General features: G+C 49.1%; 9 non-coding genes and 4 pseudogenes across 9 annotated transcripts; all 13 read right to left on the bottom strand.

The window, feature by feature from the left end:
• Positions 1 to 2724: 2724 nt before the first annotated feature.
• Positions 2725 to 2915, bottom strand: LOC142500514 (U2 spliceosomal RNA). The gene has a single exon (XR_012803065.1). It is a non-coding gene; the product is annotated as a U2 spliceosomal RNA (small nuclear RNA).
• Positions 2916 to 3738: 823 nt separating this feature from the next.
• LOC142500152 (U2 spliceosomal RNA) lies at positions 3739 to 3948 on the bottom strand (annotated as a pseudogene).
• A 2979-nt stretch (positions 3949 to 6927) lies between these two features.
• On the bottom strand, positions 6928 to 7118 carry LOC142500512 (U2 spliceosomal RNA). The gene has a single exon (XR_012803064.1). It is a non-coding gene; the product is annotated as a U2 spliceosomal RNA (small nuclear RNA).
• An 823-nt stretch (positions 7119 to 7941) lies between these two features.
• Positions 7942 to 8132, bottom strand: LOC142500511 (U2 spliceosomal RNA). Its single transcript, XR_012803063.1, has one exon. It is a non-coding gene; the product is annotated as a U2 spliceosomal RNA (small nuclear RNA).
• Positions 8133 to 8955: 823 nt separating this feature from the next.
• LOC142500822 (U2 spliceosomal RNA) lies at positions 8956 to 9166 on the bottom strand (annotated as a pseudogene).
• A 3167-nt stretch (positions 9167 to 12333) lies between these two features.
• Positions 12334 to 12524, bottom strand: LOC142500509 (U2 spliceosomal RNA). The gene has a single exon (XR_012803062.1). It is a non-coding gene; the product is annotated as a U2 spliceosomal RNA (small nuclear RNA).
• An 823-nt stretch (positions 12525 to 13347) lies between these two features.
• Positions 13348 to 13544, bottom strand: LOC142500246 (U2 spliceosomal RNA). Its single transcript, XR_012802872.1, has one exon. It is a non-coding gene; the product is annotated as a U2 spliceosomal RNA (small nuclear RNA).
• A 3156-nt stretch (positions 13545 to 16700) lies between these two features.
• On the bottom strand, positions 16701 to 16898 carry LOC142500757 (U2 spliceosomal RNA). The gene has a single exon (XR_012803277.1). It is a non-coding gene; the product is annotated as a U2 spliceosomal RNA (small nuclear RNA).
• Positions 16899 to 17477: 579 nt separating this feature from the next.
• On the bottom strand, positions 17478 to 17632 carry LOC142500343 (U2 spliceosomal RNA; annotated as a pseudogene).
• An 823-nt stretch (positions 17633 to 18455) lies between these two features.
• Positions 18456 to 18646, bottom strand: LOC142500508 (U2 spliceosomal RNA). Its single transcript, XR_012803061.1, has one exon. It is a non-coding gene; the product is annotated as a U2 spliceosomal RNA (small nuclear RNA).
• An 823-nt stretch (positions 18647 to 19469) lies between these two features.
• On the bottom strand, positions 19470 to 19641 carry LOC142500185 (U2 spliceosomal RNA; annotated as a pseudogene).
• Positions 19642 to 22135: 2494 nt separating this feature from the next.
• On the bottom strand, positions 22136 to 22326 carry LOC142500507 (U2 spliceosomal RNA). The gene has a single exon (XR_012803060.1). It is a non-coding gene; the product is annotated as a U2 spliceosomal RNA (small nuclear RNA).
• An 823-nt stretch (positions 22327 to 23149) lies between these two features.
• On the bottom strand, positions 23150 to 23340 carry LOC142500506 (U2 spliceosomal RNA). The gene has a single exon (XR_012803059.1). It is a non-coding gene; the product is annotated as a U2 spliceosomal RNA (small nuclear RNA).
• Positions 23341 to 23543: the final 203 nt, after the last annotated feature.

Genomic DNA, 23543 nt, shown 5'->3' with positions numbered 1-23543 from the left:
CCTCCTTCACTTTCTGATGAGGAGATTGCTCCCCAATCACTCCCACTACTCCTAGCTATTGATGGTGCTACACCCAGTGTTTGTGTTTCACGCCCATCAGGATACCCTTCTAAATCACTACACTCTTCCTCCTTCCTATCTGATAACACACTTTCCATAGTCTCTTCTACCACTGACACATATGCAGAACTCACAAGATCTTGTATATCCTCTACCTCACTAACGTCCTCCAATTCTCCCATGTAAGTCCTTTCCTCTTTTCCCTTTAAAGTACTCCCACTTGGTGCTTCTTTTGTCAGTTCCCCACCTATCTTCTCAATCTTCTCCCTGGGTCCTCCCCTTTCTCCCTCCTCTCTCTCTTTAAACTCTTTTCTCCGTTTTTGGGATTTTTTCTCACCTACTTCCATTTCCTCCACATCCTCTTGAAAATCCTCCCCCTCTCTCTGTACATCTTGTTTTCCTATATTTTCTGTCCAACTAGGACCCACCATCATAAGGGTCTCTGTTTCTGCTCCCCCTATCTCTCCCTGCAGAATTGCCCTTTCCATTACCTGCCTTACCACTTCAGGCTTCTGCACCAAGGATTCCAAACAGACATCCTCCTCCTTTTTCCTCACTACATCCCTCGCCCGCTCTACCACATTTGTATCTAGCTCCTCCCCTTGTGCTTTCCCTATTTCCTGCTGTGACCTAACAGTAGAAACATTGGCCCAACTGAGACTCGGACTTTCAATCTTATCCTTTCTCTCCCCTGGACCCCGGGGACCCAGGCCCGCCTCCTCCCTTTTCTCTCTTTCCAAATCCTCCAGATACAGTTCCGTTAAAAGAGGGTCAGTTTCTATCTGGGTACTGTCAGAAAAAGTCTCTTCTTCTCCAGCCATTTCTTCTGTTGCACTGAACTTTGTTGTCTGCGCATAAGTTTTTCTCACCTTACAGTTCCTTGCCAGGTGTCCCCTCACCCCACAAAGGTCACATCTTTTTGGGACCCTGCAGTTGGAAGCTGCGTGCCCCTCTTCCCCACAATTGCGGCACACCACCCCTTCCCTCCCACAGCTTTCTTTTGTGTGTCCATATTGATAACACTTCCTGCAATACGCAGGTTGACCGGGATAGCTCAAAAAGCCTCTGTTGCTTCCAATACTAAAACTTGCCGGGGGATGCATCACGCCCCCTACGCGTGATGGGTCAACTCTGAAACGAACCCAGTACCGGCGCTTCCCGTTAAACATCCCATAAGCATTCGATAGCTCCATTCCTCCTTTAATCATTGTGCAGTATCTGCTCAGGAAGCTATCAATATCTCTCTTTTCTGTATATGGATTATACAGATGAATCACCAAGGGTTTCTCCTCCAAGCCAAAGCTTGGTATCACTGTGATCCCCTTTAGTCTCGGATCTTCGCTCTTTTCTTTGCATCGCTCAAAAGCACGCCAAACGTCGGTCACTCTCACGAATGTCAGGTCAAATATCCCCTGACGTTGGAAGTCCTGTAGACAAAAGACTTGATTCTGCTCCACCTCCAACAGCTCCGTCATCACTTCCTCCACGATCCATGTTAAGTCAACACGACTCCTTTCCTCCTCTGCGACCAGGAACCGGATGCCATTCTTTCCGCTTGGTCCCATCGCCATTGCTGTCGCCACAAGCTTAGGTGCGGCACCCTAATTGCAGCAAGGGGCTTAAGCCACTTAAGGCGATGCCCCAAGGCAAAGGTGCCGGCCCTTCACTGTCTCGTCTGTCCGCTCAGGATCACTCCCCGCTGCCAGAGATGGCGTGCCCCCCCAAAAGCAGCAAGGATCTTAAGCCCCCGAAGGGGCGATGATCCAGGGCCAAGGGGGCACAGTCTCTGCAATCACCTCTGACCCAGACACTTGATCTGAGCCAAAAGGCCGAGAAGCGATAACCAGAAATGGGCCCCCGCCTGAGCGCCGCCCGACGGCCAGGGGCGCTACGCTTTAGGGAGAAGGGCAGAGGGAGCCGCTGGCTGCCCGCTCGCCTCCTCCCCCAGCAGGCCTGCCTCCAGTCCCTCCGCTCCTCCCGACACAGCCCCGGGGAGTCTATGCAGCAGCGGCGGCGACGACGACGACGGATGCAAAAGCCAAAGACTTTCTATGGAGTAAAGAAAAGCAGCCGCACACACTGCTGGGGGGCCCGCATGGCCAGCAAACAGCCAAAAAGGCACATGCTTCCAGTTCTTTTTCCGGCACCAGGCTTCGTCTGCTTATTTGCATAGGAACCGCCCACTTTTTCTCTGCTAGCCGACTCGTCCGGGCTGCCATGAAACTCAGGCAGCAAGCATGCAAGCAGCCAGTGGCTGGGCTTTTCAGTTCAGGTCATTTCAGCCAGCCAGCCATTGTGACAAGAAGCCAGCAAGTCAAGGCATTTGCTGCTTGCTGCTTGCTGCTTGCTGCTGCAGTGTTTGCTATGCAGGCTATTTGGATACAGCTTCAACAGGAGTTTCTTAGGCATCTGCTCGTTCGGACTGAATTAGGCTAGGCAGCAGGCGGCACTCCTGCTCCATGCGAGGAGGAGCTGAAAAGAAAAGAAAGTAAGAAGCCACGCAAAAGAGCAAACAAGACACAGCAAAAAGAAGGAGGCTTTATTTTGTCGTCATTTCATCTTCTTCTTTCTTTGCAAAAGAAAGAGCCAAAAATGCATGTTTGTTTTTTTTCTGTCAGACAGTCATTTGTTTCTATTTTTTGATACAAGCCAAATATCCCCAAAGGGAAGTGCACCGGTCCTGGAGGTACTGCAATACCAGGTCAATGCGTGGAGTGGACAGAGCAAGCTCTTCTTCCATCTCCCTGTTCTAAAAATCCATTTAATATATGGTCCCCAGATAGGGGACGTATCAGATATTAAACTGATAAGAACAGATACTACACTTGATCTTAGCCAAAAGGCCGAGAAGCGATAACCAGAAATGGGCCCCCGCCTGAGCGCCGCCCGACGGCCAGGGGCGCTACGCTTTAGGGAGAAGGGCAGAGGGAGCCGCTGGCTGCCCGCTCGCCTCCTCCCCCAGCAGGCCTGCCTCCAGTCCCTCCGCTCCTCCCGACACAGCCCCGGGGAGTCTATGCAGCAGCGGCGGCGACGACGACGACGGATGCAAAAGCCAAAGACTTTCTATGGAGTAAAGAAAAGCAGCCGCACACACTGCTGGGGGGCCCGCATGGCCAGCAAACAGCCAAAAAGGCACATGCTTCCAGTTCTTTTTCCGGCACCAGGCTTCGTCTGCTTATTTGCATAGGAACCGCCCACTTTTTCTCTGCTAGCCGACTCGTCCGGGCTGCCATGAAACTCAGGCAGCAAGCATGCAAGCAGCCAGTGGCTGGGCTTTTCAGTTCAGGTCATTTCAGCCAGCCAGCCATTGTGACAAGAAGCCAGCAAGTCAAGGCATTTGCTGCTTGCTGCTTGCTGCTTGCTGCTGCAGTGTTTGCTATGCAGGCTATTTGGATACAGCTTCAACAGGAGTTTCTTAGGCATCTGCTCGTTCGGACTGAATTAGGCTAGGCAGCAGGCGGCACTCCTGCTCCATGCGAGGAGGAGCTGAAAAGAAAAGAAAGTAAGAAGCCACGCAAAAGAGCAAACAAGACACAGCAAAAAGAAGGAGGCTTTATTTTGTCGTCATTTCATCTTCTTCTTTCTTTGCAAAAGAAAGAGCCAAAAATGCATGTTTGTTTTTTTTCTGTCAGACAGTCATTTGTTTCTATTTTTTGATACAAGCCAAATATCCCCAAAGGGAAGTGCACCGGTCCTGGAGGTACTGCAATACCAGGTCAATGCGTGGAGTGGACAGAGCAAGCTCTTCTTCCATCTCCCTGTTCTAAAAATCCATTTAATATATGGTCCCCAGATAGGGGACGTATCAGATATTAAACTGATAAGAACAGATTTTTTTTTTTGTTTTTAAATGTTTATTCACATTTCAGAATATTTACAAACAGTAAATAAGAAAACATTTCAACAAATAAATCATTGTTACTTCACACAATCAAACATTTCTAAACCTAACAGAAAATTCATCTCCCATATTTACAGAACCCCCTACATATAATTCTATTTACATCCCTTCTATTCCATTTACATTTCTATTTTTACCCTTACTTTTCCATTCCTCTTCCTCTAAACCCATCTCATCTTCTTCTATTTCTATCACCCCCTAACAGAAATTCTTGTTTCCAAAACCATCGACATGTACACAAATATACTGTATTAACTTCACATTGTACCACCCATACATTACATAATAAAAAAACTTTTTCTTTCTCTCTTTACCTTACATCTCTATCTCCCCCCATTCTCTCTACTTCTTATCTCAAAAATTTTTTTTTTTTTTTTTTAAACTATCCTTCTTCTTGTTTTCCCTCCATTTTTTCCTTTTCACGAAGCATTTTATATGAATCCCACAAAGCTTCTCTTAATTGTTTTCCACTGCAAATCCTAGCCCACACTTTTGCAAATTCTGCTCCGTGCTGAAAAAAAACCTTTCTTATTACCTCCACTTTTTCCTCAAAAGACATCCCCTCCCTATCACTCTTTTTATCTCTCTCCCTATCTTGGCTTCTGTTAAAATCTTCATTCTTAACACACACCCCTTCCATTACCTCCTCCTCCTCAGTCTCACTCTCTACCTCCGGCACACTGGTAACTTCAATTTTTTCCTTTAAGTGCTTGTCCTCCAACTCTCCTTTCCCAGGAACACTCTCTGACAAATCAGGCGCTACATATGTCTTTCCTAACCCATCCTCCTTCATGCTTCCCCCTTCATTTCCCTTTCCATCCTCACTAACATAACCTCTATCCTGTCCACTACCCTCAGACTCACTCTTACTTACACCTAACAGTACTTCCACCTCCTCACTATTTTGCTGCCTCTGTTCTTCCCTAGAAACTCCTTCTTGCCGTTTCAAACTTCCCTCCTCCTCCCCTATACTGTCCTCCTCTCTTTCTCCCATATCTGTCTGTTCACCCAAATCAACAAACATTTCAGAGTCACTCAATTGTTCATATGAATTCCCAACAGTCTTTAGTATCTTCAACTCGGCTCTCTCAGGGCATTTCCTCGCCAAATGTCCGTATTCTCCACATAAATCACATCTTTTCTGGTCTGTACATTTAGCTGCAACATGTCCCTTCTTGCTACAATTGCGGCATATCAAACCATAAGGCTGTCCGGGGTAACACAGAACACCCCTATCTCTGCCAATGCAAAAGTTCGCCGGGGGGTGCATGACTCCCCCTACACACTTTGGGTCTGGCCTAAACCGGACCCAGAAACGTCTCTTCCCATTGAACATTCCAAAACAGTTCTTCAATTCACCACCATCTCTGACCATTAGACAGTATCGACTCAAAAAGCACCCAATGTCCTCCTTCTTCGCATATACATTGTACATCTGCACAATTACTGGTCTCTCCTCTTGCAAAAATCTGGGCAAAACTTCAATTCCCAGCATCCTCAGGTCACTTGCAACTGCCTTGCATCTCTCGAAAGCCGTCCAGCAGAACTCCTCCTCCGCAAAAGTCAGGTCAAAGACTCCCTGCTTTGGGAACTCCTGCAGACAATAAATTTCTCCATCATCCACACCAAGTAGCTTTCTCACGACCTCCTTCACGATATATCGTATGTCCACTCTGGCTCGCTTGGTCTCGTCCACCTGCAAACGAATGCAGTTCTTGGCATTTGCACCATCCGCCATCTTTACCCTCGTCTCCACAGGATCCGGTGCGTCGCCCCAATAGCTGCAGGAGGGTTAAGTCTTTTCAGGACGATCCCTCCAGGCCAAGGCGACGGCCCTTCCCCATCTCTCTCTTCTCGTCCTTATCCGCCAATCACGTCATTGGATCCGGAGCGGCACCCTTATAGCAGCAAGGGGGTTAAGTCTGTTAGGACGATCCCCCAAGGCCAAGGCGCCGGCCCTTCACCATCTCTCTCTCTCCTTGTCCGCTCCTGATCACCTCCCGCTGCCTGAGATAGCGCACCCCCCTAATAGCAGCATGAGTCTTAAGTCCCTTCCGGAACGATGACTCAAGGCCAAGGGGGTACAGTCTCAGCAACCTCTCAGCCCAGACACTTGATCTGAGCCAAAAGGCCGAGAAGCGATAACCAGAAATGGGCCCCCGCCTGAGCGCCGCCCGACGGCCAGGGGCGCTACGCTTTAGGGAGAAGGGCAGAGGGAGCCGCTGGCTGCCCGCTCGCCTCCTCCCCCAGCAGGCCTGCCTCCAGTCCCTCCGCTCCTCCCGACACAGCCCCGGGGAGTCTATGCAGCAGCGGCGGCGACGACGACGACGGATGCAAAAGCCAAAGACTTTCTATGGAGTAAAGAAAAGCAGCCGCACACACTGCTGGGGGGCCCGCATGGCCAGCAAACAGCCAAAAAGGCACATGCTTCCAGTTCTTTTTCCGGCACCAGGCTTCGTCTGCTTATTTGCATAGGAACCGCCCACTTTTTCTCTGCTAGCCGACTCGTCCGGGCTGCCATGAAACTCAGGCAGCAAGCATGCAAGCAGCCAGTGGCTGGGCTTTTCAGTTCAGGTCATTTCAGCCAGCCAGCCATTGTGACAAGAAGCCAGCAAGTCAAGGCATTTGCTGCTTGCTGCTTGCTGCTTGCTGCTGCAGTGTTTGCTATGCAGGCTATTTGGATACAGCTTCAACAGGAGTTTCTTAGGCATCTGCTCGTTCGGACTGAATTAGGCTAGGCAGCAGGCGGCACTCCTGCTCCATGCGAGGAGGAGCTGAAAAGAAAAGAAAGTAAGAAGCCACGCAAAAGAGCAAACAAGACACAGCAAAAAGAAGGAGGCTTTATTTTGTCGTCATTTCATCTTCTTCTTTCTTTGCAAAAGAAAGAGCCAAAAATGCATGTTTGTTTTTTTTCTGTCAGACAGTCATTTGTTTCTATTTTTTGATACAAGCCAAATATCCCCAAAGGGAAGTGCACCGGTCCTGGAGGTACTGCAATACCAGGTCAATGCGTGGAGTGGACAGAGCAAGCTCTTCTTCCATCTCCCTGTTCTAAAAATCCATTTAATATATGGTCCCCAGATAGGGGACGTATCAGATATTAAACTGATAAGAACAGATACTACACTTGATCTTAGCCAAAAGGCCGAGAAGCGATAACCAGAAATGGGCCCCCGCCTGAGCGCCGCCCGACGGCCAGGGGCGCTACGCTTTAGGGAGAAGGGCAGAGGGAGCCGCTGGCTGCCCGCTCGCCTCCTCCCCCAGCAGGCCTGCCTCCAGTCCCTCCGCTCCTCCCGACACAGCCCCGGGGAGTCTATGCAGCAGCGGCGGCGACGACGACGACGGATGCAAAAGCCAAAGACTTTCTATGGAGTAAAGAAAAGCAGCCGCACACACTGCTGGGGGGCCCGCATGGCCAGCAAACAGCCAAAAAGGCACATGCTTCCAGTTCTTTTTCCGGCACCAGGCTTCGTCTGCTTATTTGCATAGGAACCGCCCACTTTTTCTCTGCTAGCCGACTCGTCCGGGCTGCCATGAAACTCAGGCAGCAAGCATGCAAGCAGCCAGTGGCTGGGCTTTTCAGTTCAGGTCATTTCAGCCAGCCAGCCATTGTGACAAGAAGCCAGCAAGTCAAGGCATTTGCTGCTTGCTGCTTGCTGCTTGCTGCTGCAGTGTTTGCTATGCAGGCTATTTGGATACAGCTTCAACAGGAGTTTCTTAGGCATCTGCTCGTTCGGACTGAATTAGGCTAGGCAGCAGGCGGCACTCCTGCTCCATGCGAGGAGGAGCTGAAAAGAAAAGAAAGTAAGAAGCCACGCAAAAGAGCAAACAAGACACAGCAAAAAGAAGGAGGCTTTATTTTGTCGTCATTTCATCTTCTTCTTTCTTTGCAAAAGAAAGAGCCAAAAATGCATGTTTGTTTTTTTTCTGTCAGACAGTCATTTGTTTCTATTTTTTGATACAAGCCAAATATCCCCAAAGGGAAGTGCACCGGTCCTGGAGGTACTGCAATACCAGGTCAATGCGTGGAGTGGACAGAGCAAGCTCTTCTTCCATCTCCCTGTTCTAAAAATCCATTTAATATATGGTCCCCAGATAGGGGACGTATCAGATATTAAACTGATAAGAACAGATACTACACTTGATCTTAGCCAAAAGGCCGAGAAGCGATAACCAGAAATGGGCCCCCGCCTGAGCGCCGCCCGACGGCCAGGGGCGCTACGCTTTAGGGAGAAGGGCAGAGGGAGCCGCTGGCTGCCCGCTCGCCTCCTCCCCCAGCAGGCCTGCCTCCAGTCCCTCCGCTCCTCCCGACACAGCCCCGGGGAGTCTATGCAGCAGCGGCGGCGACGACGACGACGGATGCAAAAGCCAAAGACTTTCTATGGAGTAAAGAAAAGCAGCCGCACACACTGCTGGGGGGCCCGCATGGCCAGCAAACAGCCAAAAAGGCACATGCTTCCAGTTCTTTTTCCGGCACCAGGCTTCGTCTGCTTATTTGCATAGGAACCGCCCACTTTTTCTCTGCTAGCCGACTCGTCCGGGCTGCCATGAAACTCAGGCAGCAAGCATGCAAGCAGCCAGTGGCTGGGCTTTTCAGTTCAGGTCATTTCAGCCAGCCAGCCATTGTGACAAGAAGCCAGCAAGTCAAGGCATTTGCTGCTTGCTGCTTGCTGCTTGCTGCTGCAGTGTTTGCTATGCAGGCTATTTGGATACAGCTTCAACAGGAGTTTCTTAGGCATCTGCTCGTTCGGACTGAATTAGGCTAGGCAGCAGGCGGCACTCCTGCTCCATGCGAGGAGGAGCTGAAAAGAAAAGAAAGTAAGAAGCCACGCAAAAGAGCAAACAAGACACAGCAAAAAGAAGGAGGCTTTATTTTGTCGTCATTTCATCTTCTTCTTTCTTTGCAAAAGAAAGAGCCAAAAATGCATGTTTGTTTTTTTTCTGTCAGACAGTCATTTGTTTCTATTTTTTGATACAAGCCAAATATCCCCAAAGGGAAGTGCACCGGTCCTGGAGGTACTGCAATACCAGGTCAATGCGTGGAGTGGACAGAGCAAGCTCTTCTTCCATCTCCCTGTTCTAAAAATCCATTTAATATATGGTCCCCAGATAGGGGACGTATCAGATATTAAACTGATAAGAACAGATTTTTTTCTTTTTAAATGTTTTATTCACATTCTCATTATTTACAAACAGTAAAATAAACACGTTTCAGAAAACAATGCAAAAAAAATATTCCAACAACACATATATTACATACTTTGCAAAACATAAGTCATATACTATATTTGTTTAGTTTGACTGATCAAAAACAAAACAACATCAGCTCTTCCACAAAACTTTTCAATATTTACTCATACTCTGCCATCGCTTTTATCGCTCCTGCTAAAGTGTTTTTCAAAATTGCGATTCTTTCAGGGGTCGACCCCTTTTCTGTTGCCAAAAGCATTGTCACCCTTTCTTTATCTATTCTATTTGTCTCGTAATTCCTATCTTTTTTTCTTTTCCCTTTATGTTCATACTTCCTTTCACTCTCCTGTCTCACCCCTGACAGTAATTGCCAGCTTTTTCCTCCCTTTCCTCCCAGTGGACTTCTATCTCTTGCTCCTTTACTCCCCATTGCTTGTTTTTTCTGAATTCCCCCACCCCCACTCTCTCCTGTTGACACTGCACCTCCTTCACTCTCACTCCTGCTTGTCCCCCCCACTTTCCTTTTAGGTAATGCTGTCATCTCTCTTTTTCCCTCCTCATCTCCTGCAATTTTTTGTTTTCCACTCTCACTTTCCGTGGAGGATATTTCTCTCCACTCACTCTCACTGGTGCTCAACCCAGCTATTCCCAATATTCCCTGGTCCCTAGGGGAGGGCTCCAAATCTTTCATTATTCCTTCTTCGCCTCCTTTTACAATTGGGTATCCTACAAAATCTCTAGGTCTCCCCTTAACTGCACATGCAATCCCCATTCTCTCCGTTTGTACTACACATTCTAAGTCTTTTTTCTTCTCCAACTCTCTTACTGCCTCCTGTATTTTTTGTAAACTATCACCCTGCACCATATTCTCAACCCCACCATATTGTACCTCCTCTTCCTGCTCATTATCCTGTTTTACCACTATTCCCAAATCTTTTTTCTTACTTTCTTCCTCCATTAACATTCTTTCTCCCTCCTGTCTATCTTTCGCCCCTTTCAACCACGTTATTTGTTCTTCTCTTAGGCTCATGTATTCCTTTTGTGACATTGTAGCTCTGCGGGTCTTAATATCCTCTAACTCTTTTAATAGGTCTTCATCACTTATTTCTTTGTTCTCTGTGCGAAAAACTTGGACCCACAACTTCACACCCCCTACCTCCTTTTCAAAACTTTCCATTCCTTCTAACAAACCCCTTGATTCTCCCTTGCCACAATCCAGCTCCTTATTTCCCTCCCCCTTTACACAAGACTCCACAAAACCATCTTCCATCTCCCCCTCCTCCCTCCCACCCTGCATCCCTTGGGCTATTACACTTTTCTCTTGCGCCTCTACTTTCTCCGCCCAACTTGCATTCTGTATCCCCTCCAACCCTTGCATAGCCTCCGGGGTTTCCTCCACCACTGAGCCATTCCCAGCCCACTCAATATTGTCCATAGTCCCCTCACCAGCCTCAGCAGGTCGTCTTGCTGCCTGGACATAGGACTTTTTCTTTGTGCAATTTCTTGCAATGTGCCCTCGATCTCCACATAAGTCACATTTTTTGGGTAAGTCACAATTGCCTGCAAAATGTCCCTCCTTTCCACAATTGCGGCAGCACTGTCCTGTTTTTTTACAGTTCTCACGCGTATGACCATACTGCAAACAGTTCCTACAATACAGGGGTTGCCCCGGGAAGAACAAAAACCCCCGGTTCCCCCCAATACTGAACCCTGATGGGGGGTTCAGCACTCCACCTGCACCCGAAGGGTCAAGTTTGAAACGGGCCCAAAATCTTCTCTTCCCGTTATAAATCCCATAGGAATTGTGCAACTCCTCTCCACCTCTGACGGATGAACAATACCTCCTCAGGAACATCACTAGATCCTCTTTTGGCACATATGGATTATACATATGTATAGTTATCGGCCTCTCATCCAATCGAAAGCACGGGATCATCTTTATGCCACGCATAATCTCGTCGTCCAAAACTTCCTTCGCTTTTTCAAAACAACAAAGTGCAGCTCCTTCCTGATGGAAGGTTACGTCAAAAATCCCTTGCCGGGGAAAATCCTGCAGACAGTAGATATCCTCTGCTCCCAAACCGACCTTCTGGATAACCTCCTCCACGATGAATCGTAGCTCGACCCGTCCTCTCTCGGCCTCCTCCACCAAGAACCGAATCGTGTTCTTTAGATGCGTCCATGTCGCCATCTTGCCTTAGATCGCCCTCCGAGAACGCTCAGGATAGCGTGCCCCCCCAAAAGCAGCAAGTGGCTTAAGACTCCCGAAGGAGCCGATGCCACAGGGCCAAGGGGGCACAGTCCCAGCTAAGCCCCTGACTCAGACACAATGATCTGAGCCAAAAGGCCGAGAAGCGATAACCAGAAATGGGCCCCCGCCTGAGCGCCGCCCGACGGCCAGGGGCGCTACGCTTTAGGGAGAAGGGCAGAGGGAGCCGCTGGCTGCCCGCTCGCCTCCTCCCCCAGCAGGCCTGCCTCCAGTCCCTCCGCTCCTCCCGACACAGCCCCGGGGAGTCTATGCAGCAGCGGCGGCGACGACGACGACGGATGCAAAAGCCAAAGACTTTCTATGGAGTAAAGAAAAGCAGCCGCACACACTGCTGGGGGGCCCGCATGGCCAGCAAACAGCCAAAAAGGCACATGCTTCCAGTTCTTTTTCCGGCACCAGGCTTCGTCTGCTTATTTGCATAGGAACCGCCCACTTTTTCTCTGCTAGCCGACTCGTCCGGGCTGCCATGAAACTCAGGCAGCAAGCATGCAAGCAGCCAGTGGCTGGGCTTTTCAGTTCAGGTCATTTCAGCCAGCCAGCCATTGTGACAAGAAGCCAGCAAGTCAAGGCATTTGCTGCTTGCTGCTTGCTGCTTGCTGCTGCAGTGTTTGCTATGCAGGCTATTTGGATACAGCTTCAACAGGAGTTTCTTAGGCATCTGCTCGTTCGGACTGAATTAGGCTAGGCAGCAGGCGGCACTCCTGCTCCATGCGAGGAGGAGCTGAAAAGAAAAGAAAGTAAGAAGCCACGCAAAAGAGCAAACAAGACACAGCAAAAAGAAGGAGGCTTTATTTTGTCGTCATTTCATCTTCTTCTTTCTTTGCAAAAGAAAGAGCCAAAAATGCATGTTTGTTTTTTTTCTGTCAGACAGTCATTTGTTTCTATTTTTTGATACAAGCCAAATATCCCCAAAGGGAAGTGCACCGGTCCTGGAGGTACTGCAATACCAGGTCAATGCGTGGAGTGGACAGAGCAAGCTCTTCTTCCATCTCCCTGTTCTAAAAATCCATTTAATATATGGTCCCCAGATAGGGGACGTATCAGATATTAAACTGATAAGAACAGATACTACACTTGATCTTAGCCAAAAGGCCGAGAAGCGATAACCAGAAATGGGCCCCCGCCTGAGCGCCGCCCGACGGCCAGGGGCGCTACGCTTTAGGGAGAAGGGCAGAGGGAGCCGCTGGCTGCCCGCTCGCCTCCTCCCCCAGCAGGCCTGCCTCCAGTCCCTCCGCTCCTCCCGACACAGCCCCGGGGAGTCTATGCAGCAGCGGCGGCGACGACGACGACGGATGCAAAAGCCAAAGACTTTCTATGGAGTAAAGAAAAGCAGCCGCACACACTGCTGGGGGGCCCGCATGGCCAGCAAACAGCCAAAAAGGCACATGCTTCCAGTTCTTTTTCCGGCACCAGGCTTCGTCTGCTTATTTGCATAGGAACCGCCCACTTTTTCTCTGCTAGCCGACTCGTCCGGGCTGCCATGAAACTCAGGCAGCAAGCATGCAAGCAGCCAGTGGCTGGGCTTTTCAGTTCAGGTCATTTCAGCCAGCCAGCCATTGTGACAAGAAGCCAGCAAGTCAAGGCATTTGCTGCTTGCTGCTTGCTGCTTGCTGCTGCAGTGTTTGCTATGCAGGCTATTTGGATACAGCTTCAACAGGAGTTTCTTAGGCATCTGCTCGTTCGGACTGAATTAGGCTAGGCAGCAGGCGGCACTCCTGCTCCATGCGAGGAGGAGCTGAAAAGAAAAGAAAGTAAGAAGCCACGCAAAAGAGCAAACAAGACACAGCAAAAAGAAGGAGGCTTTATTTTGTCGTCATTTCATCTTCTTCTTTCTTTGCAAAAGAAAGAGCCAAAAATGCATGTTTGTTTTTTTTCTGTCAGACAGTCATTTGTTTCTATTTTTTGATACAAGCCAAATATCCCCAAAGGGAAGTGCACCGGTCCTGGAGGTACTGCAATACCAGGTCAATGCGTGGAGTGGACAGAGCAAGCTCTTCTTCCATCTCCCTGTTCTAAAAATCCATTTAATATATGGTCCCCAGATAGGGGACGTATCAGATATTAAACTGATAAGAACAGATTTTTTTTTTTTGTTTTATTTGTGTTTATTAACACATATGTAATTTAACAACATTGGGTGTTTTTCCAACAACCTTAGCATTTTTCTTTTCACATTATTTACAGAAAGTACATAGTAATTTTTTCAATACTCACATTTCAGAATATTTACAAACAGAAACTAAGAAAACATTTCAACAAATAAATCATTGTTACTTCACACAATCAAACATTTCTAAACTTATCAGAAAATTCATCTCCCATATTTACAGACCCCCTACATATAATTCTATTTACCTCCCTTCTATTCCATTTACATTTCTATTTTTACCCTTACTTTTCCATTCCTCTCCCTCTAAACCCCTCTCATCTTCTTCTTTTTCTATCACCCCCTAACAACTTCTGGCCTATACCTATTCACCTCAAAAAACTAATATTATTCCTTACATAAGCCTCAATAAATTTTTCCTTTAAACCAATTATGGCTTTCTTTAATTGCTTGTCATTACAAAGAAAACTCCACGAGTCTGCATTCTCTGCTCCCCACTGGAATACTTTCTCTATTCTCTCCACCTTTCCCCTTCCCTCCTCCTTTTCCCTTGCCTCCTCCTCCTCAGACATACCCTCTTCTTCTTCCTCTCCCCCTTCCATTTCCTCCCCCTCTACCTCCACAGACACACTCTCTTCCTCCTCCACAGACACACTCTCTTCCTCCTCCTCCTCTCCCAACACACCCTCTTCCTCTGACCCCAACTCACTCTCCTTCCCACTATCCTGCGCCCAGTTCTCAAACTCCCTTTCCTCCTCCTGAACACTAATTTCTTCCTCCCCCACACTGTCCCCTTTTCCTTCATCTTTATCTACCCCCACACCTAAAGAATCCTTCTCTATTCTTTGCTGACTCTGTTCTATCTTCATTTTTTCAGATCTTATTTCCTTATCCTCTTCTCTAATTTTCGCCACATTTTCCACCATCCCAACCCTTTCTTTCACCTGATCACAATTTTTCCCATCTCCTAAGTCTTTTTGTGTCCTTGTATCCTCTTTCTTGGGACACTTGCGTGCCAAATGTCCCCTCTCGCCTCTGACCTTCTCTTCCTCCTTCTCACTTTCCCTTTCTTTTCCCTTTCCATCCTCACTGACATAAACTCTAGGCTGATATTTCACACTATTCTGCACCTGAACATTAGGCTTTTCCGGAAGACAATTCCTCCCCACCATTAATGACATTTTACTTGACCTTTTTGTGCTCAAATCCTCGCTCTTCTTTAAGCAATTTCTCGCCAAATGTCCAGACTCACAGCAAAAGTCACATTTCTTTTGTACTCTGCATTTTGCAGCCAAATGACCCTCTTTACCACAATTGTGGCATACCATTCCCACCTCCCCACATCTTTTTTCCACATGTCCATATTGTTGGCAGTTCTTGCATCTCTTGGGTTGGCCCCAATACTCCAAAACGCCTTTTCTCCCACCCACATTGAAAACCGCAGGGGGGTGCATCACTCCCCCTTCACATGCTGGGTCTGATCTTAAACGTACATGAAATTTCCGTTTGCCATTGAATATCCCATAGCAATTCAAAAGTTCTTCACCATCTCTCACAGTTGCGCAATAATGTCTCAAAAACAAGGCTATCTCCTCTTTCTTAACAAAAGGATCGTACATATGCACAATTACGCTTCTTTCCTCCAACAAAAAGCTTGGGATAACACTGATCCCCTTCATCTTCTGGTCACTTGCGTTCTTCTTGCATCTTTCGTATGCGTTCCAACAGTCCTCCTCCTCACGGAAGGTCACATCAAAGGTTCCCTCTTCCTGGAAATCCTGCAGACAGTAGACTTGTGCAGTCTTCATCTCCGCCAGGTCAATCAAGATCTCCTCCACGATGTACTGGAGTCTCACCCGGGCTCTCTCCGTCTCTACCACCAGAAATCTGATGGTCTGTTTTCGATTCTCCATCGATGCTGTCTTTGTCCTCGTCATCCTGAGCTTCGGTGCGACGCCCTAATAGCAACAGGGGGGTTAAGCCTATTATGGCGATCCCCCCAGGCAAAGGCGTCGGCCCATCACTCTCTCTCCTGTTCTCATGCTTGTCCGCTCAAGCTGTCATGCTCCGCTTGTCCGACCGTCAAGGATCTGGTGCGGCACCCCTAAAGCAGCGAGGGGGTTTAGTCCGTCAGGACGATCCCCCAAGGCCAAGGCGCCGGCCCTTCACCATCTCTTTCTCTCCTTGTCCGCTCCTGATCACCTCCCGCAGCCTGAGATGGCGCACCCCCCTAATAGCAGCATGAGTCTTAAGTCCCTTTCGGAACGATGACTCAAGGCCAAGGGGGCACAGTCTCAGCAAACCTCCTGACCCAGACACAATGATCTGAGCCAAAAGGCCGAGAAGCGATAACCAGAAATGGGCCCCCGCCTGAGCGCCGCCCGACGGCCAGGGGCGCTACGCTTTAGGGAGAAGGGCAGAGGGAGCCGCTGGCTGCCCGCTCGCCTCCTCCCCCAGCAGGCCTGCCTCCAGTCCCTCCGCTCCTCCCGACACAGCCCCGGGGAGTCTATGCAGCAGCGGCGGCGACGACGACGACGGATGCAAAAGCCAAAGACTTTCTATGGAGTAAAGAAAAGCAGCCGCACACACTGCTGGGGGGCCCGCATGGCCAGCAAACAGCCAAAAAGGCACATGCTTCCAGTTCTTTTTCCGGCACCAGGCTTCGTCTGCTTATTTGCATAGGAACCGCCCACTTTTTCTCTGCTAGCCGACTCGTCCGGGCTGCCATGAAACTCAGGCAGCAAGCATGCAAGCAGCCAGTGGCTGGGCTTTTCAGTTCAGGTCATTTCAGCCAGCCAGCCATTGTGACAAGAAGCCAGCAAGTCAAGGCATTTGCTGCTTGCTGCTTGCTGCTTGCTGCTGCAGTGTTTGCTATGCAGGCTATTTGGATACAGCTTCAACAGGAGTTTCTTAGGCATCTGCTCGTTCGGACTGAATTAGGCTAGGCAGCAGGCGGCACTCCTGCTCCATGCGAGGAGGAGCTGAAAAGAAAAGAAAGTAAGAAGCCACGCAAAAGAGCAAACAAGACACAGCAAAAAGAAGGAGGCTTTATTTTGTCGTCATTTCATCTTCTTCTTTCTTTGCAAAAGAAAGAGCCAAAAATGCATGTTTGTTTTTTTTCTGTCAGACAGTCATTTGTTTCTATTTTTTGATACAAGCCAAATATCCCCAAAGGGAAGTGCACCGGTCCTGGAGGTACTGCAATACCAGGTCAATGCGTGGAGTGGACAGAGCAAGCTCTTCTTCCATCTCCCTGTTCTAAAAATCCATTTAATATATGGTCCCCAGATAGGGGACGTATCAGATATTAAACTGATAAGAACAGATTTTTTTTTTTTTTTTTTTTGTAGCCCGGGTGGTGAAAAAGTGATTCCACCTCAAAAACCGTGCTCGTGGTCCAGTGAGACCAGGTGCGCTCCACATGTGACAGTCTTCTCCGAAGAGTAGGCTAGTCCGGTTCCATGACGTCTTCCTCCGGAGAGTCCGACGTCCTTCTCGTTCCCTCCTAGTGCAGCTGCGCCGCAGGAGGGTCCAAGTCTTTAGGGTTTTCAGCGTACGCCTACTAACCCACCGTAGTCTTTTCCCGAAGGAGGGGTGACCACCGACCAGCACTTAGTCTTCTCGCTCTCCGAAGAAAGAAGGGTGACTATAACCCGACACCAACAAACAAAAAGAGTTCATAGTGCAAGTGCTCCTGTGCGCTGTGTGATGCAGTGCAGGAAGTGCTCTGACAGACGACACAAAAAAGTGTGCACGAGTGCACGCCCAGCCCTTTGCAAGGCCAGGCGGGTGAAAAAAATATTGGCTTGTCCCCTCAGCGGAAGGCAATAAGGGGGGCCAAAGTGCGGGAAAAATAGGGGACGGTGCAATAAAATCAGTGCAGATCAAGTGCTCGTAAGTGGTGGCCGGACGCCCAAAACGACCAACCACAGTGCAGCAAGTGATACTCCACCAGGTTTTCCACGCCTGGTGGTGCAAGATTAAAAAGCCCGGGCTACTTTGCATCCGCCCTCTCAGCCCATGACCAGACCAAGTGATGCAACTAGGGCCATCCTTCACAGGACAGACCCTACACTTGATCTTAGCCAAAAGGCCGAGAAGCGATAACCAGAAATGGGCCCCCGCCTGAGCGCCGCCCGACGGCCAGGGGCGCTACGCTTTAGGGAGAAGGGCAGAGGGAGCCGCTGGCTGCCCGCTCGCCTCCTCCCCCAGCAGGCCTGCCTCCAGTCCCTCCGCTCCTCCCGACACAGCCCCGGGGAGTCTATGCAGCAGCGGCGGCGACGACGACGACGGATGCAAAAGCCAAAGACTTTCTATGGAGTAAAGAAAAGCAGCCGCACACACTGCTGGGGGGCCCGCATGGCCAGCAAACAGCCAAAAAGGCACATGCTTCCAGTTCTTTTTCCGGCACCAGGCTTCGTCTGCTTATTTGCATAGGAACCGCCCACTTTTTCTCTGCTAGCCGACTCGTCCGGGCTGCCATGAAACTCAGGCAGCAAGCATGCAAGCAGCCAGTGGCTGGGCTTTTCAGTTCAGGTCATTTCAGCCAGCCAGCCATTGTGACAAGAAGCCAGCAAGTCAAGGCATTTGCTGCTTGCTGCTTGCTGCTTGCTGCTGCAGTGTTTGCTATGCAGGCTATTTGGATACAGCTTCAACAGGAGTTTCTTAGGCATCTGCTCGTTCGGACTGAATTAGGCTAGGCAGCAGGCGGCACTCCTGCTCCATGCGAGGAGGAGCTGAAAAGAAAAGAAAGTAAGAAGCCACGCAAAAGAGCAAACAAGACACAGCAAAAAGAAGGAGGCTTTATTTTGTCGTCATTTCATCTTCTTCTTTCTTTGCAAAAGAAAGAGCCAAAAATGCATGTTTGTTTTTTTTCTGTCAGACAGTCATTTGTTTCTATTTTTTGATACAAGCCAAATATCCCCAAAGGGAAGTGCACCGGTCCTGGAGGTACTGCAATACCAGGTCAATGCGTGGAGTGGACAGAGCAAGCTCTTCTTCCATCTCCCTGTTCTAAAAATCCATTTAATATATGGTCCCCAGATAGGGGACGTATCAGATATTAAACTGATAAGAACAGATACTACACTTGATCTTAGCCAAAAGGCCGAGAAGCGATAACCAGAAATGGGCCCCCGCCTGAGCGCCGCCCGACGGCCAGGGGCGCTACGCTTTAGGGAGAAGGGCAGAGGGAGCCGCTGGCTGCCCGCTCGCCTCCTCCCCCAGCAGGCCTGCCTCCAGTCCCTCCGCTCCTCCCGACACAGCCCCGGGGAGTCTATGCAGCAGCGGCGGCGACGACGACGACGGATGCAAAAGCCAAAGACTTTCTATGGAGTAAAGAAAAGCAGCCGCACACACTGCTGGGGGGCCCGCATGGCCAGCAAACAGCCAAAAAGGCACATGCTTCCAGTTCTTTTTCCGGCACCAGGCTTCGTCTGCTTATTTGCATAGGAACCGCCCACTTTTTCTCTGCTAGCCGACTCGTCCGGGCTGCCATGAAACTCAGGCAGCAAGCATGCAAGCAGCCAGTGGCTGGGCTTTTCAGTTCAGGTCATTTCAGCCAGCCAGCCATTGTGACAAGAAGCCAGCAAGTCAAGGCATTTGCTGCTTGCTGCTTGCTGCTTGCTGCTGCAGTGTTTGCTATGCAGGCTATTTGGATACAGCTTCAACAGGAGTTTCTTAGGCATCTGCTCGTTCGGACTGAATTAGGCTAGGCAGCAGGCGGCACTCCTGCTCCATGCGAGGAGGAGCTGAAAAGAAAAGAAAGTAAGAAGCCACGCAAAAGAGCAAACAAGACACAGCAAAAAGAAGGAGGCTTTATTTTGTCGTCATTTCATCTTCTTCTTTCTTTGCAAAAGAAAGAGCCAAAAATGCATGTTTGTTTTTTTTCTGTCAGACAGTCATTTGTTTCTATTTTTTGATACAAGCCAAATATCCCCAAAGGGAAGTGCACCGGTCCTGGAGGTACTGCAATACCAGGTCAATGCGTGGAGTGGACAGAGCAAGCTCTTCTTCCATCTCCCTGTTCTAAAAATCCATTTAATATATGGTCCCCAGATAGGGGACGTATCAGATATTAAACTGATAAGAACAGATTTTTTTTGTGTTAAATATTTTTTATTTTCATCTTTCCATTTTTACAACAACGTAAAATAAAACATTTCAGAAAAACTTAAATTTTACACACTGTAAATCTTTTCTTTACAATATTCCCTTTACACTCTTCATCCTTCACCTTCTATTTATTCACATTCTAAACTCATCAAAACCATTTTGCTACGATACCCTTCCTCTCCCCTATCCTTCTCTTCTTTCCTTCCTTCTCTTCTTTCCACATTACTCCAAAGATTTCCCACTTGCTCAACACTCTCATTTTTGCACTTTTTTCCTTGCTCAATTCTCAGGCCACTCAAACCACCCTTATTTCCTCTTCTGTTTTTACCATTACTCCAATGATTTTCTACTTGCTCAACACTCTCATTTTTGCACATCCCTTTTCTTTCCTTTTTTCTTACTTTAACCTCAGACCACTCACTTTCCTCTTCCTCTTCTTTTTTTCCACTACTTCCCCTTCTAGATTCTAAACCACCCTTATTTTCTCTTCTGCCCTCTTCTTTCTCTTCCATCTCTTTTTCTTTTTTTCTTTCCTCCTCCTTCATCTGCTTTTCCCTATCTCTTTCCAATTCTAATATTACTTCACTTATAGATCTCATATTTTTCTCGTTAAACACATCTTGCTTCAAAATCTCTGTCTCTTTTCCAAACTCCCCTCTTTTCCCTTCCACACACTTAGCTGAAAGCTGTCCTTTTTCCCCACATTTATTGTACATCACTTCCTCAGGTTGCCCTGGAAACTCCAATACTCCCTTATCTCTACCAATGCAAAACCTTTCAGGTGGATACATCAATCCCTCCACCCCCTCTATATTGGGTCTGAGTCTGACCCAAAAACGACGTCTGCCATTATACAGTCCATATGTATTTCTCAATTTAGTTCCTCCTTTCACTGTTACACAAAAGTGCATTAGAAATTCCTCAATGTCCTCCTTCTTCGTGAACACATTAAACATCTGCACTATTACCGGTCTCTCCACTTGCAGAAATCTTGGTATCACTCTGATTCCTTCCATTCTTTTATCACTCAAGATCGTTTTGCATTTTTCATAAGTCTGTCGGCATTTCTTCTCCTCCGCAAAGGTTAAATCCATGATTCCTTCTTTCAAAAACTCCTGAAGGCAGTATATGTCTCCATACTCCACTCCCAGCAAATCTCTCACAATTTCCTCCACGACATATCCAACACCGACACTGGCTCGACTGGATCCCACGATCTGGAACCGGATGCAGTTCTTCTCATTTGCTTTGTCCGCCATCCTCTTTCACGATCACCGTCACCTCTAGTTCCAGGTGCAGCGCCCTAATAGCAGCAAGGGGGTTAAGTCCGTTAGAACGATCCCCCAAGGCCAAGGCGCCGGCCCTTCACCGTCTCTCTCTCTTCTCGTCCTTGTCCGCCAAACACAACATTGGCTCCGGAGCGGCACCCTTATAGCAGCAAGGGGGTTAAGTCTGTTAGGACGATCCCCCAAGGCCAAGGCGCCGGCCCTTCACCATCTCTCTCCTTGTCCGCTCCTGATCACCTCCCGCTGCCTGAGATGGCGCACCCCCCTAATAGCAGCATGAGTCTTAAGTCCCCTCCGGAACGATGACTCAAGGCCAAGGGGGCACAGTCTCAGCAAAACCTCTCAGCCCAGACACTTGATCTGAGCCAAAAGGCCGAGAAGCGATAACCAGAAATGGGCCCCCGCCTGAGCGCCGCCCGACGGCCAGGGGCGCTACGCTTTAGGGAGAAGGGCAGAGGGAGCCGCTGGCTGCCCGCTCGCCTCCTCCCCCAGCAGGCCTGCCTCCAGTCCCTCCGCTCCTCCCGACACAGCCCCGGGGAGTCTATGCAGCAGCGGCGGCGACGACGACGACGGATGCAAAAGCCAAAGACTTTCTATGGAGTAAAGAAAAGCAGCCGCACACACTGCTGGGGGGCCCGCATGGCCAGCAAACAGCCAAAAAGGCACATGCTTCCAGTTCTTTTTCCGGCACCAGGCTTCGTCTGCTTATTTGCATAGGAACCGCCCACTTTTTCTCTGCTAGCCGACTCGTCCGGGCTGCCATGAAACTCAGGCAGCAAGCATGCAAGCAGCCAGTGGCTGGGCTTTTCAGTTCAGGTCATTTCAGCCAGCCAGCCATTGTGACAAGAAGCCAGCAAGTCAAGGCATTTGCTGCTTGCTGCTTGCTGCTTGCTGCTGCAGTGTTTGCTATGCAGGCTATTTGGATACAGCTTCAACAGGAGTTTCTTAGGCATCTGCTCGTTCGGACTGAATTAGGCTAGGCAGCAGGCGGCACTCCTGCTCCATGCGAGGAGGAGCTGAAAAGAAAAGAAAGTAAGAAGCCACGCAAAAGAGCAAACAAGACACAGCAAAAAGAAGGAGGCTTTATTTTGTCGTCATTTCATCTTCTTCTTTCTTTGCAAAAGAAAGAGCCAAAAATGCATGTTTGTTTTTTTTCTGTCAGACAGTCATTTGTTTCTATTTTTTGATACAAGCCAAATATCCCCAAAGGGAAGTGCACCGGTCCTGGAGGTACTGCAATACCAGGTCAATGCGTGGAGTGGACAGAGCAAGCTCTTCTTCCATCTCCCTGTTCTAAAAATCCATTTAATATATGGTCCCCAGATAGGGGACGTATCAGATATTAAACTGATAAGAACAGATACTACACTTGATCTTAGCCAAAAGGCCGAGAAGCGATAACCAGAAATGGGCCCCCGCCTGAGCGCCGCCCGACGGCCAGGGGCGCTACGCTTTAGGGAGAAGGGCAGAGGGAGCCGCTGGCTGCCCGCTCGCCTCCTCCCCCAGCAGGCCTGCCTCCAGTCCCTCCGCTCCTCCCGACACAGCCCCGGGGAGTCTATGCAGCAGCGGCGGCGACGACGACGACGGATGCAAAAGCCAAAGACTTTCTATGGAGTAAAGAAAAGCAGCCGCACACACTGCTGGGGGGCCCGCATGGCCAGCAAACAGCCAAAAAGGCACATGCTTCCAGTTCTTTTTCCGGCACCAGGCTTCGTCTGCTTATTTGCATAGGAACCGCCCACTTTTTCTCTGCTAGCCGACTCGTCCGGGCTGCCATGAAACTCAGGCAGCAAGCATGCAAGCAGCCAGTGGCTGGGCTTTTCAGTTCAGGTCATTTCAGCCAGCCAGCCATTGTGACAAGAAGCCAGCAAGTCAAGGCATTTGCTGCTTGCTGCTTGCTGCTTGCTGCTGCAGTGTTTGCTATGCAGGCTATTTGGATACAGCTTCAACAGGAGTTTCTTAGGCATCTGCTCGTTCGGACTGAATTAGGCTAGGCAGCAGGCGGCACTCCTGCTCCATGCGAGGAGGAGCTGAAAAGAAAAGAAAGTAAGAAGCCACGCAAAAGAGCAAACAAGACACAGCAAAAAGAAGGAGGCTTTATTTTGTCGTCATTTCATCTTCTTCTTTCTTTGCAAAAGAAAGAGCCAAAAATGCATGTTTGTTTTTTTTCTGTCAGACAGTCATTTGTTTCTATTTTTTGATACAAGCCAAATATCCCCAAAGGGAAGTGCACCGGTCCTGGAGGTACTGCAATACCAGGTCAATGCGTGGAGTGGACAGAGCAAGCTCTTCTTCCATCTCCCTGTTCTAAAAATCCATTTAATATATGGTCCCCAGATAGGGGACGTATCAGATATTAAACTGATAAGAACAGATACTACACTTGATCTTAGCCAAAAGGCCGAGAAGCGATAACCAGAAATGGGCCCCCGCCTGAGCGCCGCCCGACGGCCAGGGGCGCTACGCTTTAGGGAGAAGGGCAGAGGGAGCCGCTGGCTGCCCGCTCGCCTCCTCCCCCAGCAGGCCTGCCTCCAGTCCCTCCGCTCCTCCCGACACAGCCCCGGGGAGTCTATGCAGCAGCGGCGGCGACGACGACGACGGATGCAAAAGCCAAAG

Source organism: Ascaphus truei, chromosome 7, assembly GCF_040206685.1.
Source record: "Ascaphus truei isolate aAscTru1 chromosome 7, aAscTru1.hap1, whole genome shotgun sequence".
Lineage (NCBI taxonomy): Eukaryota > Metazoa > Chordata > Amphibia > Anura > Ascaphidae > Ascaphus > Ascaphus truei.
Note: the sequence above shows the minus strand (reverse complement) of the source record. Positions and strands in the feature narration are given on the sequence as shown.